Source organism: Perissodus microlepis, chromosome 20 (assembly GCF_051167445.1).
Source record: "Perissodus microlepis isolate ML-2025 ecotype Zambia chromosome 20, ASM5116744v1, whole genome shotgun sequence".
Classification (NCBI taxonomy): Eukaryota; Metazoa; Chordata; class Actinopteri; order Cichliformes; family Cichlidae; genus Perissodus; species Perissodus microlepis.
In genome coordinates this window covers 35853083-35872388 of record NC_140480.1, presented here as the reverse complement: position 1 = coordinate 35872388, position 19306 = coordinate 35853083, and the positions used below count along the sequence as shown (strand labels likewise).

Below are 19306 nucleotides of genomic sequence, written 5' to 3'. Positions count from 1 at the left end.
CCTAACCAGCTACAGGAGCCCGCAGTGCGCTTGGGAACACGAAACTATACAATAACGCAAATGTGAGGCCGCAGTGAGAGGAAACACTGAAGAGAAATCACCTGAAGGTATCACCTGTGCATATCTAACAGAGGAGGAAAGCCAGGCGAGCGGCTGAAGCTCCCCCGCTGAGAGGGAAAAGACTGAACCAGGGCCGCAACCGTTCATCAAGTAACTCAACTATTAGATTAGATTAGATTTGTCTACTCAGATTCTTTGTGCATCGATGCTTCGTTTAATGCCCGCCGATGTTTTAAACGATGTAAACACGAGCGTTTCGACTGAACACATACCTGCAGTACATACGAATCAAAAGTCTGACCACATCAAGCCCATGCCTCCAAGCAGTGGAGGCGGAGTCTGTTTACACACAGGGAGAGCAAAGAGGTGGAGACTGAGCTCAGGTTGAGTGAAAGAAAGGGGTGCAGTGGCTGTACTGGGCTATATTTAAGTCAGGGCTTTTGTTACATTGTGCACATTGAAAGTTGTGAGGTTGGACTCGAGTGCTGTGAAGCAACAGTGTTACCAAAACTTTTAACCTATAAATGACGCTCATGTAATGAGCAGTGTGTCAGCACGTTTGGCAGAAACACAGTAATGACTTAGCACAGTGTGTATTGATACTGTGTTTTTAGAGAGACCTAGCATGTGCCCATCTTTAAACTTTGACACTCCAGTGTTTTTTCATTTATGATAAATTCACTTTGCCTCCACTTTTCCGAACTCTGTCCTCTACGATGCCGACCTCAACGTGGAACTGCCTGTTGAAGGTCCGGCTGACCTTTTTAACTCTACATGCTCTGGTACTCTGTCGCTGATGTCAGGACTAAACGCTAAATCTTCACGTCACCCTTGGCTGCATGAAACCACTCGTGCTCTCAGATGCAAATGTCGACGTGCAGAGACAAAGTGGAAAAAGGATAAACTCCAGGTGTCTTTGGGCGTCCTACTATAGACCACTGTTAGAGCTGCAAAATTTGCTTTTCTGTCCAGCGTCATCAGTCACAAACCCCGAGTTTTTTTTGAATATTTCTCATTGTGTGATTAACCCCTGTGCCACCGTTCCTATGGAGGCTTCCTCTGCACTTTGTGAAAAGCTTTTAAAGCTTTTGTTTTTTGTATTATATGATTTATTTAATACATTTTATGTGGAGTGAGTAAATAAAAGTATATTTACGGTGGCCCCTAGAGAAAAAACACGTACAAACTCCAAAACACGTACAAAACACAACAGAAGTGCTCCAGGATGCTAGGGGGCAGTGTTGAGCTTTTGTTACCGAGTGGCTACACAAGCCAGCAAGTACCAACGACCGGATTTGGTGTGTGGTAGTAACAGGTAAATGAACTTTTCTTTTAAATTATTTAAATATTTATGAGTGCTTGTGTATAAATACACAAACAATACACACATACTTTCAATTGTGTAATTTAAGTGATCTAGTAGCTCTGTTTGGGAAGTTCAGTTAATGCTAGAAATGTGTTTTGGAGTTTGTATGTGCTTTGTCTCTGGGGGCCACCGTATATATTTATATATAAACATATATAATTAAAACCCCTTTTTTTACATTCGTAATTTCTTTTGTGCATAATTTTATATTGTTGTTGATAATAAATTAATTAAAGCAACAAAACAACCTGAAGAGCCGGTTGGGAGCCGAAAGAACGCTCTTCATGTTATTGGGCCTAGTGTTTTATTTTTATTAAATGCTTCCTTGTCATCAGGTTGTGTACCAGCTGCTTTCAAACATGCAGCCCATTATTAAAAACAAAGATCCAAATTCTAACTACAGGCCGGCCTCTAAACTCTGTTATATGTCCAAATAGTTGTGTTTAAGCACCTTCAGAGCTTTTTAGACCCTCAAAGCGTTTGTGAAGCGTTCCGGTCTGGTTTTGAATCTCGTCACAGTGCTGAGACGACGCTTTTTAATCATCTTCTTTTAACTGTCGACTCGGGTTGTTCTGCTGTTTTAGTCCTTTTAGATTTGACTGCCACCTTTGATCAGAACATTTTTCATCCAGACTTGAACACGTTGTTGGTCTCAGAGGCTCAGTTTTGTCATGGTTTAAATCATAGCCGTCACAGAGGTCTGTTTCTGGGAAACACTCCTCTTCCTCTGCCCCTGTTAGTTGTGGTGTGCCACAGGGGTCTGTTTTCAGTCCAAGTCTCTTCTCCTTATACCTGCTGTCTTTGGGATCTATTTTCAGGAAACACTGTTATGCTGATGACATCCAAATGTACTTCCCCTTTAAACTGGACGTCTCTGTCCCACTGCAGCCTCTGCTTAACCGTCTACATGATGTTAAAGCTGTTAACACAGAGTTTTCTCACCCTAAACAAAAACCAGACTGAACTGATTGTTTTTGGAGGCCACGCCCCTTTGGATGAGCTAACTCAGACCCTCGGTCCTCTCGCTTGTCATCATTCTCAGACTGTTAGAAACCTCAGAGTGTCTTTAGACGGATCTTTAAATGAGAGAACCAAGCTGTGAAAAACAGTTTTCATCAGTTGGGTGAAATTGCCAAAGCGATGTCTTATCTTCCTCCTAAAGACCTGGACAAACGTATTGATCACCACTAGACTGGACTACTGCAGTTCTCTCTGTTTGGGTCTCCAACACTCGTCTCTCCGTCGCCTGCAGTTAGTCCAAAATGTTGCTGCACGTCTTTTAACAGCTGTTAGAAGACAAACGTACACCGGCTCCCTGTCCATTATCGTGTTGGTTTTAAGATTTTTAAAGTGTTAAACGGTGGCAACCTCCTCCACATATTTAACCTCAAAACAGCACTGAGATCATCCAACAGATGCTCTTGGTACAGCCGAGGTTAAAGCGTAGAGGAGATCGGGCCTGGACTCTGGAGTAACTTGATATTCGTACTTCAGAGTCTATACGGTGTCACTTTTTATACGCTGGCTTTTAATTGAAGTACCATCAGGTTAGTTTTATGTTTGTGTTTATGTTAAATATTAATTTCCTCTGGTTCTTCTTCCCTCTGCTTCATGTCTGGTATCTGTGCACTTTGTGCTCATCTCTCACCGTCAAAGAAGAAGAAGAGTGGCTTTGAACAGCCAATCAGCCGAACATTTCAATCACGGAGCAGCTGAAGAAGTGAGAAGAAAAGGACGAGGAGAGGCAGGAGAAGCCCTCGGTCCTTTCTTCTGCTTGTGTCCCTCATTATCTGTTTTTATGCTTTCATCTCTGATTATCTTCATCATCTGTCTGCTCCCGTTTTTTCTTCATGTTCATTTAATGAGCTGGATCTGAACAGAGAGCTCTGAAGAACAAACGACGGTGGTTATCTGAGATTCGGGGACGAATCCGTCTTTGGGTGCCTCCTGTGACCGTTCGATACTTTGTGGTTTATTTTGAAAGATGCAAAGTGCAGTCCTTCTCAGTAGTTGGTTTGTTTTCTGTTGGATTTATCATGACTCTCTCTGTTTGTTGGCCTGTTTATCTCCATCAGATCTTCTGGCTGGATATGTGACCACTCTTGGTTAAGTTTAAATTTGTTGGTTTCCTGGCATGGACCCGACTTTTAATTCAATTTCAATTTTATTTATACAGTGCCAAATGACAACTGTCGTGGTCCTGAGTCTGACGACTCAGGGTTTTGTGTTGCTTTATCGTATTTTATGTTCTTGTTTATTCTGATTGTGTTTTCCATTATGATTTGCCATTTGTTAGGCTTCTGTGCTGTCCTGGTCCCACTTCTCTCTGTTCCCTCTGTCTGTCCATGATGTTATTATGTCTGCTCATGAGTCTGCGTCTGTTAAGTTCTGTGTCTCGTCTGGATCGCTGTGTCTGTCGTGTACTTCCTGTTTTACTTTGTAGGTCTGTGCCTTATGTCAGCGCCTTCAGCTTTGTGCTCTCCCTGTCTCGTCCGTGTCTCCCAGCTGTTTCCTCTCAGTCCTGATCACCTCTTGTATTTAGTGTGTGCGTCTGCTCGTTGTCGCGTTGTCCCTCATCCTTCACTGTGTGTTCTGTTTGCCAGCCTGCATGTTATTTTTTTCTTTCCCAGTTTAGCTCGTTTTCTGTTCTGTCTGCTACCCCACAATAGACAAGAGAGACAGAGAATAATGACAGATATGATTCAGTGCAGAGAGGTCTGTTAACACATAGGGAGTGAAGAAGGTGACTGGAAAGGAAAACAGTCTACATCTATTGCAGCATCACTAAGGGAGGATTCAGGGTCACCTGATGATACAGGTGTGTGAAAAAGTGTTTGTACCCTTCTTGATTTTCTATTTTTTTCTATGTTTGTCACATTTAAATGTTTCAGATCATCAAACAAACTTAAACATTAGACAAAGATAACACAATTAAACACAAAATATAGTTTTTAGATGAAGGTGTTTATTATTAAGGAGGAAAAACTGAGATAGACAAATGACAAACAAAATAATCAAATCTAATCACTTTTATCGTCACATGACATTACTGGTACACTGGTGCAGCACATGTGAGTGAAATAGGGTTAAGAATGCCCGGCTGACCAAAATTACCCCAAGAGGTCACAAAAGACCCCAGAACAACATCCAAAGGACCGCAGGCTCCACCACAAGAAAGAGACTGGGCAACAATGGGGTTCAAGGAGAAAACCACTGCTGAGCAGAAGGAACAAAGAGTCTCAGATTTGCCTGGAATGGTCTCGATGAGCTCCAAGACTTTAGGGAAAGTACTCTGTGGACTGACAAACGTTGAACTTGTAATGGTGTGTGTCCCAGCCACATGTAATAGGACACACACTTTCTGAAAAGCAACATCATACCAGCAGTAAAGTGTGTTGGTAGTAGAGTGATGGTCTGGGGCTGTTTTGCTGCTTCATGATTTGGAAGACTTGCTGTGGTAAATGGAACCATGAATTTTGCCGTCTACCAAAACATCCTGAAGGAGGATGTTTGGGTTCTGCAGCAGGACAATGATCCAAAACACACACAGCAATTCTGCAAAGAAGAGTGGGCCGAACTTCCTCCATGGTGCTGAAACAGGCTCATTGCCAGTTATCACAAGTGCTTGATTGCACTTGTTGCTGCTAAGATTGGCTCAACCAGCCATTAACATGACGGGGGGACAGGACAGGGAGAAAGAATGAAAGAAAGAGAGTGAGAGAAAGAAAAACAGAGGGGAGAAGAGACGGTGAGAAGAAAATAAAGAAAAACAAACAAAACACCTGGATCACCTGTATGGAGGGAAAAAAACAGAAGAGAAAACAAACACAAAAGAGCAACATAATAAAAACAGCACCATCACAATAAACTAGCTAACAGTAGATAACAGTAACGTAAGATCGACAGCGCACAATGTGCTTTGAGGCAGCAGCCAAGAAAGGTGTAGTTTGTGTCTATGTACACCTCACCTGTGTGGATCAGCACGCTTGTATTTAAAAGGTTCCTTCATGTAATGATCTTCTAGAGGGTGTGGGGAGCCATAGCCCCGTCCCCCAGGGCATGAAGCAGGTATGGAGGAGATCCAGGCTTCAGACATCCAGAGGCCCCAGAATACAAGGACCCAAGGAGGACCACCAGGGGGGCAACCGTGCCACCCTCCTGGGAAGAGCTGAGGAGAGTCCCAAACGAGAGGTCACCCAGCAGCCACGGAGCAGAGGCCAGAGGGGGTTGCAGTGACGTGCCCGCGGGCTCTGCCGGCAGCCAGCTGTGCCAGAGAGGACCGGGCCTCAGGCCCAGGGGCCTGAGGGCCCCCCACCCCCAGGAAGGGTCCCAGCCGGCCCACAGGCGCCAGGCCCTGCCAATCGGCCACCAGGAGTGAGTCAGTACATACATGAGCGCCCAGCCCCAGACACCAAGAACCACGAACACACCAACGTCTGAGGGCATCGGCCACTGGCAGGGAGTGTGGTGAGGGGAGATGGGCCTCCATACCTCGGAGAGCCTGAGATATTCCCAGAGAGGCCGAGTCTAAGACCCAAGCTGACATATAGACACCGATGAACAGGCGCACACGGACACAAACGTGCATTCCCACCCCCATATACACAACCAAATACTCGGCACTCACCCGACTTGGAGACAGACACAAATAGACACTGTTACACAATCACACTTCCCAAACATACTCTATACCCCAGGTCCAGGTACCCCCGCCCCCAGAGGGGCAAACCGGACCCAGGAGATGTAACCCTTCTCTCTGGGGTGGAGGAAAGCGGACCACCTCCTTATCTGCAGTAGCGGGGAGGCCCTGCATCCCAGACCCCAATCTGACGGCCAGCACCTCCTCCCAGCCCCCCAGCCCCGACGGTTAACAGAACGGGGGTGAGTGAAGACCCCAAACCTCCCTCCACCCGCTCATATGTAGTGTTGCTGCGTGCTGTTCTAAAGGGCGCTGTTTTCTTTCATCTGTGGAGAAACGAGTTCATAGTTTGAGCAGGCATGGAGGCTGAAGTGAGAAGGTGGCAGCGTCTAGCCAAACGCAGGTGGCTCGCCTGGTGTTGAACATGCAGCTTGGCTCAGTCATATCATTTCCTCTCGACGCCACGAGATTGACTCTGCACGCACACAGACTCAAAAACACACACTCACAGGCGCGCACACACACACAAACTGCATGGTGTTGGCTGGTTGATGACGTGTGCAATCATCCCCACTCTGGACCTCTGCGAGGCATTTCCCTTAATGAGGACCTCAGATGGTGAAGCAGAGCCAGGCCATTTACCATCAGCACGGCCAATTTGTGCTCGGCTCTGCCCAAACATGGCCCCACATCTGCAGGACCTGCTCCTGATTCCTAACAATGCAGGGCCGGCATGATTTCTGACCGGGGAGTGCTTCATTTGCATTACAGTAGGAAGCAATGTGCGGACAGATGGAGTGTGAACGGACAGCTGTGATTTTTTTTTTCATCTTCTGTGAGCGCAACATGCTGAGTGGCGCCATCGCAGGCTCTAAGCGTCACAGCCGAACTGATATGGCGCGACCTTAAATAACCAAAGAGCCTCGATTTGGTCCGAATATTGTTCAAATAAAGCCTTCGTCACACGTTTGAGTCTGAAACACCCTCACAGGTCCACCTCATTTCAAGTTTCTCTGCAGAACTGCGGTACTGAGAGCAATTTTAAAACACCACAATCCATTAAAGTCCCATCACTGTGTTTGTGTGTCTGTCACTGCCATGCAGTGTAATCCTGAAGGAAGCAAAGACGACAGAGCAAGGTAGAGGAGGAGGAGGCAGAGGAGGATAAGCTGAGTTAATTGTGGGGCTTTTGGGTCAGACCTGCAGTAGCGTGTTTGACGAGAACGGTGACAAAGAGAAATAAATCCTGAAAAGAGAGAGAGGCTGTGAAAGTGTGGTGGTGTCATTACTCAAAATAAGTAATCTATTACACATTACTTTTATTAAAAATGTGTTACTTAATTACTTGCCACAGGGAGTAATTTGTGGCATCACTGTGTAAAATGACCTGAAACACACTGTTACATAATTACAATTAACCATATAAACCTGAGGCTACTTTCACACACACACCAACACAAATCCCTGTCCCTAATGACGACACGCATGAATGTTCTCGCAGTATTTACGGTCGTCAAGGTGATGCTGCTATAGCAATATGAACAGGTAGAAAGAGCCTGACTGCTCTTCAGTTTGTTACCTGTTGGAGTTCAGGCTCTGGCTGCTGGACTGGAGTCTGCTCACTCAGCTTTAACATTCGTGGCTAGCTTAGCGTTAGCATGCTGTCTTGCAGATGTTAGCAGTGTAATGCAGATGTTTTTGCCCTGGATGCAGTTTGCATTTGTTTTCCCTTTGTTCAGTAAAAATAAAGGTAGTGTGCACTTCTGAAACGTTTAGTCTGTTCTGTCTTTCTCCTCCTCACGTACGTGCGCGTCGGCTCTGTTGCTGAATGAAAACGAGCTGATTAATTAATAATTAATGCTGTGTGTGTGAGTGTGTGCTTAAAAGCAGTTGGTGTGAGAGGCAGAGAAGACTGCAGAAAGCAAACCCATTATGTGTGAGCGTACAGTGAACGCATCGCAGCAGCTTCTAAACAAGCGCAGTAATCTGACTGTTATTGAGCTCTGTTTCTGTTCCATCGCAGGCTGCAGGTCATAAATATTCCTCTTTTTTAATAAGCCGTATTTAACTTGGTGTCATCACACATGGCTTTTCTGGGACTTATTGTTGTATTGATTGCAGCCATCAAAGAATCACAAAGATCCCTAAAATAAATCATGTGCAGTGTTAACAAAGAGCAGCACAGGTCATGTTCACAGCTGAGCTGTTGTTAATAAAATGCAGACGAGGTTTTTGGCCAGCAGGTTATCCTCTCGTATGTGTGTGTGAGCCCCATGAACAGCAGAGCAAATGTGGATTCATGTGTAGATAACAGTCAGAGAGGAAAATGAAAAGATGGGCTGAGAAAGCAGGAATGTGCCCATGAAGCATGCTGGGAATTGAATTGTTAATTAAGGAGGAGAGTGGGTGGAGGCAGGGGGGGGCATGAAGAGCTCTTTAAATGCCATTTAGAGGTAAAAATGAGTGATGTGCCTCTAAAACCTGCATTTACAGCACTTACTGAAGAAAAAAACAGAAAAGTTAAGGGACAGGTGGAGGGTGATGTGAAGAGGAAGACGAGAGGAAGAAGAAGAGCACTGTGATGTTTATCAAGAAAGCTATTATGAAATCAATTGGTATTTAAAAAGAGGAAGAGTGTCGGGCGGATCCTCCGGCATCGTGGACAAACCTGAAAATGGGATCTATTTGTCGGGTACGTGAGCATGATTTCTGTCACGGCGCAGCTCGCAGCACATACAGAAGAAAACACTGCCCTGTTTCAGCCCCAACAACGAAAGCTACAGCTCGGCGCCAAGGCCGCTCACCTGAATCTAACCGAGGACGGTGCTGCTGCTTACCTGCAAACTAAGGCAGCAGAGTGGTGGGTTTACTGTAGGACTCCGCCCTCCACAGTTGGAGTGCTGGCCCTTTAAATCGAGGAGACCTCGATCGATTCTTGCCTGTGTGCACTGATCAATAAATTTGATTGTTTTGATGAAGAAACGCGTTGATGATGAAGAAGGACTAAAGCAGGAAACAGAAAGCAGGGCTGAGACTGGAGGATGGTGAAGGAATGATGAAGAGGAGCAAAGAACTACAATAAGAGAGGAGGACGGAGGGTGGGGAGATGATTCATCACAGGATCTGATGGAGGGAATGAAGAGTCTCCGACTGTGCTCTCCAGATTAAAGTAGCCTCGATTTTACGTCCGTAAATCCACTCGGAAGCCTGGACCTGAGCTACGCCAGAACGTGTTACTACACCCACCGCTGCAGTCCCCCAGAGAGACGGCTGAGGGTAACAGGGTGGTGAACAGGCGTTTCTGGGATTCACTGAAATAACAGAAGCTCCCACATTCGCAGTCAGACGTGCCCACGCCTGTGACTGGCTTTCGTAAATCCCAACAGCACAGATCAGTCCCCGAGTCTGCAGGACGCGCAGTAAATGTGCATCCGACGGTTTGCTGCTCAGCCTCGGTTATCTCCTCTGCTGCTCCACATGCTAATTAGAGCAGCTTTGAATGTGCCCACAGAGCCCCATCGAATCCCATCCAAACTAATTTCACACATGATGACGGCCGCGTCCTCTTGACAATGATCTCGGAGAGGAGATGGCAACGTTTGGTTTAGACGCACGGCCAGCTCGCACAAAGGCAGTCTGTGAGGCAAACACACTCACCTGCTTTCTGTTTGTCTTCCTGCTTTGGGAATCATACAAGTGCAGCGGGCAGCAGGCGGTAGGATTACATCCGTGATGGACGAGCGTACGATCGGGTTAAAGAAGAAGCTGCGGGCGGCTCTGGGGGGCAGCTGGCTTCTCTTTATTAAACACTTGTAATTAATAAATTGTGATCCTTCAAACTGTTAGACAGGTGCTGTTTACCACATACATGCTAACAGGACCGACAGCCAAGCTGAACGTTCCTCCAAACACGAAGCGTGAGTAAACTCGATGAACAGAAGGTCGCCTCTCACTTCTGTTTATTCAGACCTAATAAATACACGAACTGAGCCAATTGTGGGATTTCCTTCCACCCTCTGACTCTGTAATTGAACCGCTGCAGTTTGTAGTCTCCTGGAAACATCATGGATAAAAGCATATCTATGCTAAGTTTGTGGCCTTTTTCCCAGCTCCTAAATCACTTCTAGGACTCTCTGAAGAAAGGACAGAGGAGTAAAATCTGAAGAAAAGGATGAAGCTAATCTGAGTGCTCAGCTGGACCTGAATGAAGGAACACGAGTGAAGCTGCTCCTCATCTGCAGCTGCAAAGAGGAGGGATGAGCTCTGTCAGCTGGTTTTATGACGGCGTCTGACATCAGTCGGCCATGCTGAGGCCGGCGGCGTGATGGCAGAGCTGTCGGCTGTCTGAGCACGCACAGCACTTCCTTTTCCACATTTAAGCATCCATTATTCAGGGTGCAGGTACAGAGTGAGCGCTGCTGTGAGGCTGTGACAAACGCACGTCGTCACATCTCTGCCCTCTGCACGTGTCTGCAGGTCTTCATACAGGTCTGCTGACGACTCCTGCAGATGCAACTGTGAGTGCATGCTCGGGTCAGGACTAAGCACAGGAAGCCTTTGAGCTGTGGAAACGGGAGGAAAGACGCATGTTGAAGTCCACAGCTGCGTCCGACTCCACAGGCTCCGCCCTGTTCTGGCTTCATGTGACACAGCGCAGATCTTTTTTTGTTGTTGTTTTTGCAGACACGCTGTGTCTTTGCCCCGCCTTCTGCCAGTGGTTTCTGGCAGTAATCTAAAGAGGTTGCGTTGCGTAGTACCTGTGTCACTAACAGTCACACTGCTTCGAGTCTCAGCTTGCGTGCTTTTCTGGAAATGGCTACCTTCGTGATGACATCACAGATGTCACAAACCGTCACAAACTCGCGTACGGTTTGGTCGACCTTCCATGTGTTCGGTGAGATGATGTAAATCATTCGGAGCCCTCGCTCCACTGTTGCTGTTTCATGGTTGGCAGTTATGCTGAAGCGCTCGCCGCGTAGCCGACTTCACCTGCTTCTCCTTTAGTGGCAGGTGAGTCCTCGGGTTGTCATCGTCGTAGTTGTAATTTCCTGAGTGGCTCTTAAAAGACTGCCATTAAGTCTGCATGCTCTCTGGATAAAAGCAGCAATGAAACAGATAAATGACTTCTTAAATTTGTTGTTGCGTAACACGCTGACTCGAGGACACATTAAAAGGTTAAAGCACATCCTCTCAGCCTGTGATTTGTGGCTAATTTGCAGCTGAATTACCTTCTGCAGCCTCTGCAGAGGGAAGCACGTGTGCTCCGTGGCTGCCTTTGACATGTTAAACAGGGTGAGCAGATTCAGGTCTGCTGACGGATGAATTTAGAACCTGCAGGCGAAAGATGTTGAAAGCATGTTGAGCTGTTCGTGCTGCTGCTGCAATGCTGATATCGTCCCGTGAACTCGATTTTAAAATAAATTCTGCAGTTTTCAGTTCGTTCCTTTATGTTTTTCTGAGGAGAAGTGTGAAGGGAGCAGATGGTTTAACCCTGATGGATCATTAACCCGCTGATTTTCTGTCCGAGCCGTGTGTGTTGGATTGTGCTCGTGGTCTGTGAGAATCTCATCACCGAAGCTTTTCCACCTTCTGTGGACTGATGTCGTGATGTGTTTGATGCCTGCCTCCGACACAGATGCTTTCAGGTCTTTTAGACTTTGTGTGTGTGCAAAGGGTAAATGCTTCTTCAAGGAGAAATTCTCTTTACGAAGAGCTTTTTGTTTTGCACAGAAACACTTTGTGCATTTTCCCGTCCTTCAGCCTGCTCGAGTCGCTCTGTCGTCCTCCACTGTGGTACTGATAATGAGCAGAGACGGCCTGTTCTCATCTTGTCAAAGCCAAATGAGCTTTGGCGGTGCAGCTTTCAGGGCTGCTGCTGCCAATGGTGATGCAAAGCAAAAGTACACAGTATCTCCAACCCTGATGTGAACATCGTTGTTTTAAACCCTAGAGAGGACAGCCTGTGTCTACCAGACGGGCATTAAACTGATGAGGTCAAATATCCGGCCAGACCGTCTGAAGACGTCTGATTTCTCTTTTTTCTCTGTGTAAGTAAACACGTCATATTACCTGTGAGTTAACAACGTTAGCTTAGTGACGACATCATCACGATCAGAGATAAGGACCTCTTCTCACACTCTATCAGCTGGGACGTGTGTGTGTCTGAGAGTCTGCTGGCATTTCCTCTGGTCTGCGTCTTGCAGGTTCAGCTCGGGATCATTTTCCTTTCACCGCCTCTTCTTCGGTTAGTAAAACGTTACGTTCAGGGCCTCTCGTTCTCTCTTATCCACCAGTCTGAGACCTGTACGTCGAGCATCTGTTTGGCCTTTCTGGTGATGCCACATTTGTGGGGGCGTAGTTAACAAAACACCCTAGCTTTCTTCTGAACATGGCGCCCATTGCAGCTTGCACATTTTGTGGCAGTGAGAGAGATGAATTTCATTTGAAAAAAGACGATGGTAATGAACGGTGATTCAGGGTTCGTCCAACTTTGTTGCTCAGGCGTCGGCGCTGGAAGAATGTCCCACTTTTACCAGAACGTGCTGAATGTGAAGTCTCCATATTATTGTTAAAAAGTACAATTTTCACCACATTATACAAAGACACGACTGTGATAAATACTCAGTGAGACTAACTGTGGTCACATGAACTGTTATAACAGTGGACTGTCTGCGTGTAGTGATGTGTCCACGGTATAAATGTGCACTAAGAGCTGCAGTTTGACACCTGATGGCAGACAGAAGACACACTGCTTCAGCATGCTGCACACAAGCAGGCACACCTCTGTGTGTCTGGCTTTTTAAAGCATTCACCTGTCAGGTAAGGCTCCGCAGGCTCTTTAGCCAGGTGTTAGACAGGGGTCAGCAGGTGAGCTACAGAGCAGGCTGAAGATATAACTGTGAATATGAGGAGTGAACTCCAGCAGCTCTAAACAGGACGTGATGAAGAGCTGTGGAGTAGTGATGTGTCGGTCGCGAACGAAATGGCTTTTAGAGCCGGATCTTTGAAGTGAACGACGCGAGCCGGCTCCTTATTGGGAGCCATATTTTTTTTCCTCTCTCACCCTCTCTCTCGCCCTTTTTCCCGCTTCACTTGCACGCGAGCCTTGTGCTTTGCGCTGGGCAGAGGGGGGCGGTAGTTACACTCAGTAGCACAGGAACAGAGCGGGAGGGAGAGAGAGAGCCAGGGACAACAACGTCACATTAGAAAGGTATAGTAATCATCCACAACTATTTTCAGTTGCAGATGATAAAGGATTCAGAAAGTTTATTCATGCAGGTCCATATGACAGAGAATATGCATCTTCTTTGTGTTTTCATATTTTAATTTGTGCATTTAATTTGGGGCAACTGTGGCTCAGGGGGTTGGGAAGTGTATCTGTAGCTGGAAGGTCGCCGGTTCGATCCCCGGGCTCTCTGTCCTGGTCGTTGCGTCCTCGCTTCTGTCAGTCTGCCCCCTACAACTGTAGCTGCCTCCACCAGTGTGTGAATGTGAGAGTGAATGAATAGTGGCATTGTAAAGCGCTTTGGGTGCCTTGAAAAGCGCTATATAAATCCAATCTATTATTATTATTAATTTATATCTAATTGTGTTGTGGTTTGCTCTCTCTCCCTCCCGCTCTGTTCCTGTGCTACTGCAAGTGTAACTACCGCCCCTCCCCCCTCTGCTCAGCGCAAGCACAAGGCTGGCGTGCGGAGTGAAGCGGGAAAAAGTGAGAGAGAAAAAAAATCCCAGCGTCGTTCACTTCAAAGACCCGGCTCTACGAGCCGTTTCGTTCGCGACCGACACATCACTACTCACCTCGCTTCTGAGCTCAGACGCAGGTTTCACAGGTAAACTCCTGTGAAGAAGTTTCCATATTAAAATCTGTAATATTGCAGGATTTGCGAGGAGCCCGTCTCCTCCTCATTTCCTGCACGCGATGCAGCTGCTGGCCTCAGCAGGTTGTGGCCTTCAGCTGTGGAGTTACTGAGCCATCTTCATTCACCCCTGTGCTGTGAGCACAGCTGTGGGCAGGGCAGAAGGAATGAGAGTGACAGGAAGGAGTTTCCTCAACGGGTGTCCTGGCTCAGGCAAGAGCTCCTCCACCCTGAGAGGACACACGTGTTCTTCTGGACAGGCCAACAGGAGCAGATCCAGAGGTCTGTGGAGAGGCCGTATACGACCTGGGATCGCTGAATCCATCGGGAACATTGTGAGGATGGATAAAATGTTTGTGCTGCTACAAGCGGAGAGTGTTGAGAGGCATTAAAGGCATCTGTTTTATGTCACTGTGATGCACGCTGCCTGCTTGGTCTAATACTATTAGTGTTTTGCGCAGAGAGCAGCTGTGTAGAAATGAGTGGGAGAGGTCCTAAAGTCTCAAAAGGAGCAGTGTAATCCTCAGAGTACAAGGAAAAGCCTTCCTCTGCTGTGGGACGTGCTTCAGTAATCCCTCTCTCTCCATCCAGCAGGGTGGAGATAATTGTAGATCCTTTGCATGGCTTTCTTTGAGAACATGGCTGGTGATGCTGTGGCCCGAGGAGAGGGATGATAATACTGTGAACCTCTGCAGCAGCTGCCAGCAGTGAATTAGGCTGTGATTGTCGCTGAGAGAGGCTTTCCTTCAACAGCTCTTTCCTCTGAAGATACACAGGCATATAAAAAAGCTTCGAGTGAGTCAGGGCGCAGATAAATGCGTCTTTATGAGCTGTGTCATTAAAGAAGAGACTGCACAGTGCTGTTTATGCAGCTGCTACTCGGAGGCAGCGTTACCTCCTGTAAACTCCTCTGAACGTGAGCACTTTGTTCCTGTGATCGTGGATCAGCCTCAGGTTTGCTTCAGCACACGGCACAATGAGCGGCTCGTTGGCACGGAGCCATCGGCACAAATGCAACAGAATGTGCTGTAACCGGGTGACGCCACCGGGTGACGCCACCGGGTGACGCCACCGAGTCAGCACCGGGGTGACAGCACCGGGTGGGTGACAGCACCGGGTGACACCACGGAGTGACACCACCGGGTGAGTCACAACGTGTCAAAGTAACACCACCGGGTGGGTAACACCACCGAGTGACACCACCAAGTCAGCACCAGATGACACCACCGGGTGGGTGACACCACCAGGCCAGCACCTGGGGTGACGGGGAGGCTGTACCGTTAACTTTGTGTTCTACTGTTGCGTTTGTCGACAGGTCTCCTTTCTTTAGAAGCAGGTGGATGTTAACCACACCCTCCTCCAGTTCGTAACCCTGAGTTTGTCAATAGAAGATAAATGTACGAGTGCTGCTTTCTTTCCTTACTTTTATCCAAAGGAAACAGAAGTGGAGCATGCCATGTGAGTATTGGAAGAATGATTTGTGATCATATGTAATCACATCCATGACTGATAACTGGAACACCTGCTGGTGGAGTCGGAGCAGCTGAGAGCAGAGAGAAAAACTCACAAAACACTTAGAATCGAAGTTTCTCCAAGAGCGTTTCAGTCTCTGTGGTTTCCTCACACACACACACACACACACAGTGGTAGCGTGAATAATTCAGTGATTATTAATATTTGAAGCCAAACGGCTCAGTGGATTAAAGAATCATCAGAGGAAGCAGAGAGAGAAATGAAGTCTGAGAGAACCACAGAGACGAGGACAGCCTTCGAAGAACAAGCACCATCAAACCGTTCATTGTTTCTGTTTACCTTTACTTGTTCAAACATCAGATCACTTTGAGTCGTCCTGTCATACATTAAGAGCTGCTGCTTCATGGGCCACTCATCATCAGCAGAGCTCGGGCCATCAGCTGCTCAGCCTTCAGTCAGAAAGCTTTGATGTCCTCCTGCCCAGAAGCAAGTTTCAGAAACAGGAAGCAAACATGATAAAGGTCCGACTATCATTAGGTCCAAGTGTTGTTGCTGAGTCTGAGGTCTAGACGGTGCCTTTACGTGATGAAATTAGGGCTGCATTTGATTTGGATAAAAACCCACAGTGATGTGGAGGGAGGCAAAGAGAATCTGGCTTCTTATTTCCACTCTGTGTTTGTCTTACACACTCAACCAAAGAACAAATACACAATTCAACAAAAATTCAGTTAAAAATCAAAATGTATCTTCGGGCGAACATAAAAAAACCTCTGATTTAAAGTTATGTTTTTCACGTCTCAAATAAATAAATAAATAATCCAGTAAGTATCTACGTTACTACGGAAACAAACAAGAAAAGAAGGTCAAAAATTCCCTTCAAACAAAATGTATAAATTTTAAACGCACAAATCAGTCTGTGCATGATTACATCGCTCCGCCCATCAAAAAGTCACCTGTGTGAATATATCGCCTGTCGTCGGTTGGAAAGTGTTTGCTATCAGCCAACCTTAGAGGCGGAGCCACAGAGTTTGCTTTTTTTCACAGCAGTTTGCTGACTCCTGCTAGCTTTACCGCAGTGAAGGTTTTAATGTTGGTCACAGGAACCTGAGCTAAGCGTCATGGGGATGCTCCGCCTCTTTGCCTCCATGCTAACGCGCCGGTGTGCGTGGGCGTAATCGTTTCGTTTGTGCACTGCTCCTGAAAACATTTCTCTGCAGGTCAGTCTGTGAAACGCTCACGTTTCCACGGTGACAGTAGCGCTACAGAGCCGCGTGTTAAACGAAGCAAAGAATTTGTGTTTTCTAATTGAATTATTGGAATTGCTCGATGACTCACTGCAGCCCTTCGTGCATGTCTGCGTGCACTCGTGACTCATGACGGCAGTGGAAGTGAAGCAGACCGGGGTTGAGTACCATCAAACCTCAGCTGGCCGAGGCTTTGAATCGGAGCTTCGGGCAAAGCCTCGTCCTTCAGCTGAACCACCGCAGGGACATCTACAGGAAGAGCGCCTCGCACCACGACAGGTCGGGCTCCATCTTCTGTGTGCAGATCCGATCATCGTCGTCATTTATTCGCCGCGCAGCAGCACATTTCATGACCTGCTGCGAGTGTGTCTGCTGAAAGGTTCACAGGTCTAATTGCATTTATTAATTATAAGATAATGGGCTCATGCAAATAAAGGGGAAAGGTGAAGAGGAAATATGAAGGTGAGCAGCGAGAGAGAACCGAGCAATCAAAGAGAGGAAACCAACAAAAACACAGAGGTTTGAATTATTCCAGCTGCTCTAATTCGACTCGACGTGAATTATTAATAGAGCAGAAGGCAGGATGCTCGTCACACTTCCATCAGTTTTATGGCTGCGTGATGTTTTCTGTCTCCGATGGCACCGCAGAAGAAGTCTCCTTTATTATTAGTACAACAATGAGCAGCCAAAGCAACAGGAGCGAGGAGGCGGGTCCCGCCGCCTGGCGGTCTTCAGCACAATGAAGAACAGACTGGGGCACTCTGAAGAATAGCTGAAAACCAAAGCTGATTATCGTCCAGTCACAAGTCAGCCAACAGCACGTACTAACCACGTGGTTTAACCGCGGTGGTTACTACTGTTGGTCGTCCTCCATCTTGGCTTTCTGGGTGGAGTTTATGTTCTCTTCAGGTACACCAGGCTCCTCCCACAGTCCAAACACATGCACTCAATGGGGTTAGCTTCACTGAGTCCCATTGAGACTCAGTGTGTCATGTACCGGAGAGACCTGTTCCACACAAACAGACAACAATAAAATGTACACAGTCGTATCAAAGACAAGTTTTTCACAAAAACATCTGTACGTCTTTGGAAGTCTGTGAAATCGAGGAGCTTCAGGTCCTTCTGTAACGTATTCCATGAAGACGGAGCAGAGAAGGACAACGCCTTCTTCCTGAGCTCTGCACGAACCGATGGAACGACGAATGTGATGATGTCCTGAGAGTGCACTCTGTCACCAAACTGTGTAACATGTACTCTGATAAATCAGAGGGCAGTCAACCAGAAATAGGCTTTCGTGTAAATGATGTCACCGTGATCCAGGAAAGGTCAAAAAGTGGCAGCAACGAGTCTTTGTTGAAGTGAAAGAGAAACATGATGTGCCCAACTTCAGCCTCAGTTTCTTTAATAGCTGCTGACTTAAAGGAAAGACTGTCACCAATCACAGCACCGAGGCCACAGGTTCATTCAGTGACATTTAAAAAACATTATCATACATTATTCATAGAGGTGAACGGTTTTCTGTGTCTGCTGCTGGTGACCTGTCCAGGTGTACCCCCCACCCTCTGGATAAGGCCATGTCATGTCATGCAGATACTTTTGAAATGGAAACGATAACACATTTTATCATGTGATGCAGTCATGTGACCAATTAAACTAAGATGGCATTATACAGCAGCTGTTTTGTTTGACAGCCCTATTAAAGATTAACATCAGTCTGTAGGTGCTGCAGACAGCTCTTCGTCAAATTCTTTCATTCTCACTCGCTTTTGCAACTTTGTACTTTTGTGTTACTCGCAGCAACAACTCCACCTCATCGTTAGTCCATTTTAAAAAACTCGGTGCTTTTCCTCAATATTCTGCCGCGACGTTTCAACGAGCCAGAAAGTAAATAAGCGGCAGACAGAAATGAGGCAGGCCGAATCTTCTTGCGTTGTACGCATGCGCAGGACTGGAGCGTTTTTAGATGAAAACGCTGTTTTCAAATGTATTCGGATTAGTGTAGCCTAAGAGAAGGTTTGAATGTTTATAAGGAAGCGTTCAGGTGTGATCCCACCCTGAGTTGGCACTTTCTCATGCGTCTTCTGCCTCAGTGGTCTAAGCAGACACCTCTCTTTCCTCTCGCTCATTAACCTGAGATACCTGAACTCCTCCTGACCCACTTCACCCTTTTTCATGAACTGTGATGGAGCCGTCACCATGATTGGAGGTGTTAGTTCTCATCTGTGGTGCTTCACACTCGGCTGAATGCTGATCTGGATCACTGGATAAACCATTGCAAACACATCGTCTGCAGAAAGCTGAGAGAGCCTCTGCCTGTGCTCGTAGCTGTCGTAGAGAAAGAAGGTGGGTCACCAGCCCACCACAACAGAAGTGTGGTGGTTTTTTTCACAGAAGATACACAAACTCAAATTATAAATGTTCAAAATGTATTAAACGGTTGAAGGTCAGTACCACGGACCTCCCTCTGCCCAGTAGTCGAGACGAAGAAAAGCTGCCGAGTAAACAAAGTGGCACAAACGAGACGTGACCGGTTAAAGAGTTGGGGAGAAGTTTAAACAACACAGATGTGTAATCATCGATAAAACACGAATGAGGTAATTTCCTAACAGAAGTGTCAGATCGTTTATTTAAATGCATTTCTCTAGTTTGCATCCAGTTTGAATAT

At 46.7% G+C, this 19306-nt stretch overlaps 1 protein-coding gene across 2 annotated transcripts in view; it reads left to right on the top strand.

Annotated features, from left to right (window-relative positions):
* The window catches only part of oprl1 (opiate receptor-like 1), a 75228-nt gene that overhangs the window by 22952 nt on the left and 32970 nt on the right, over positions 1-19306 (top strand). The window lies entirely within an intron of this gene.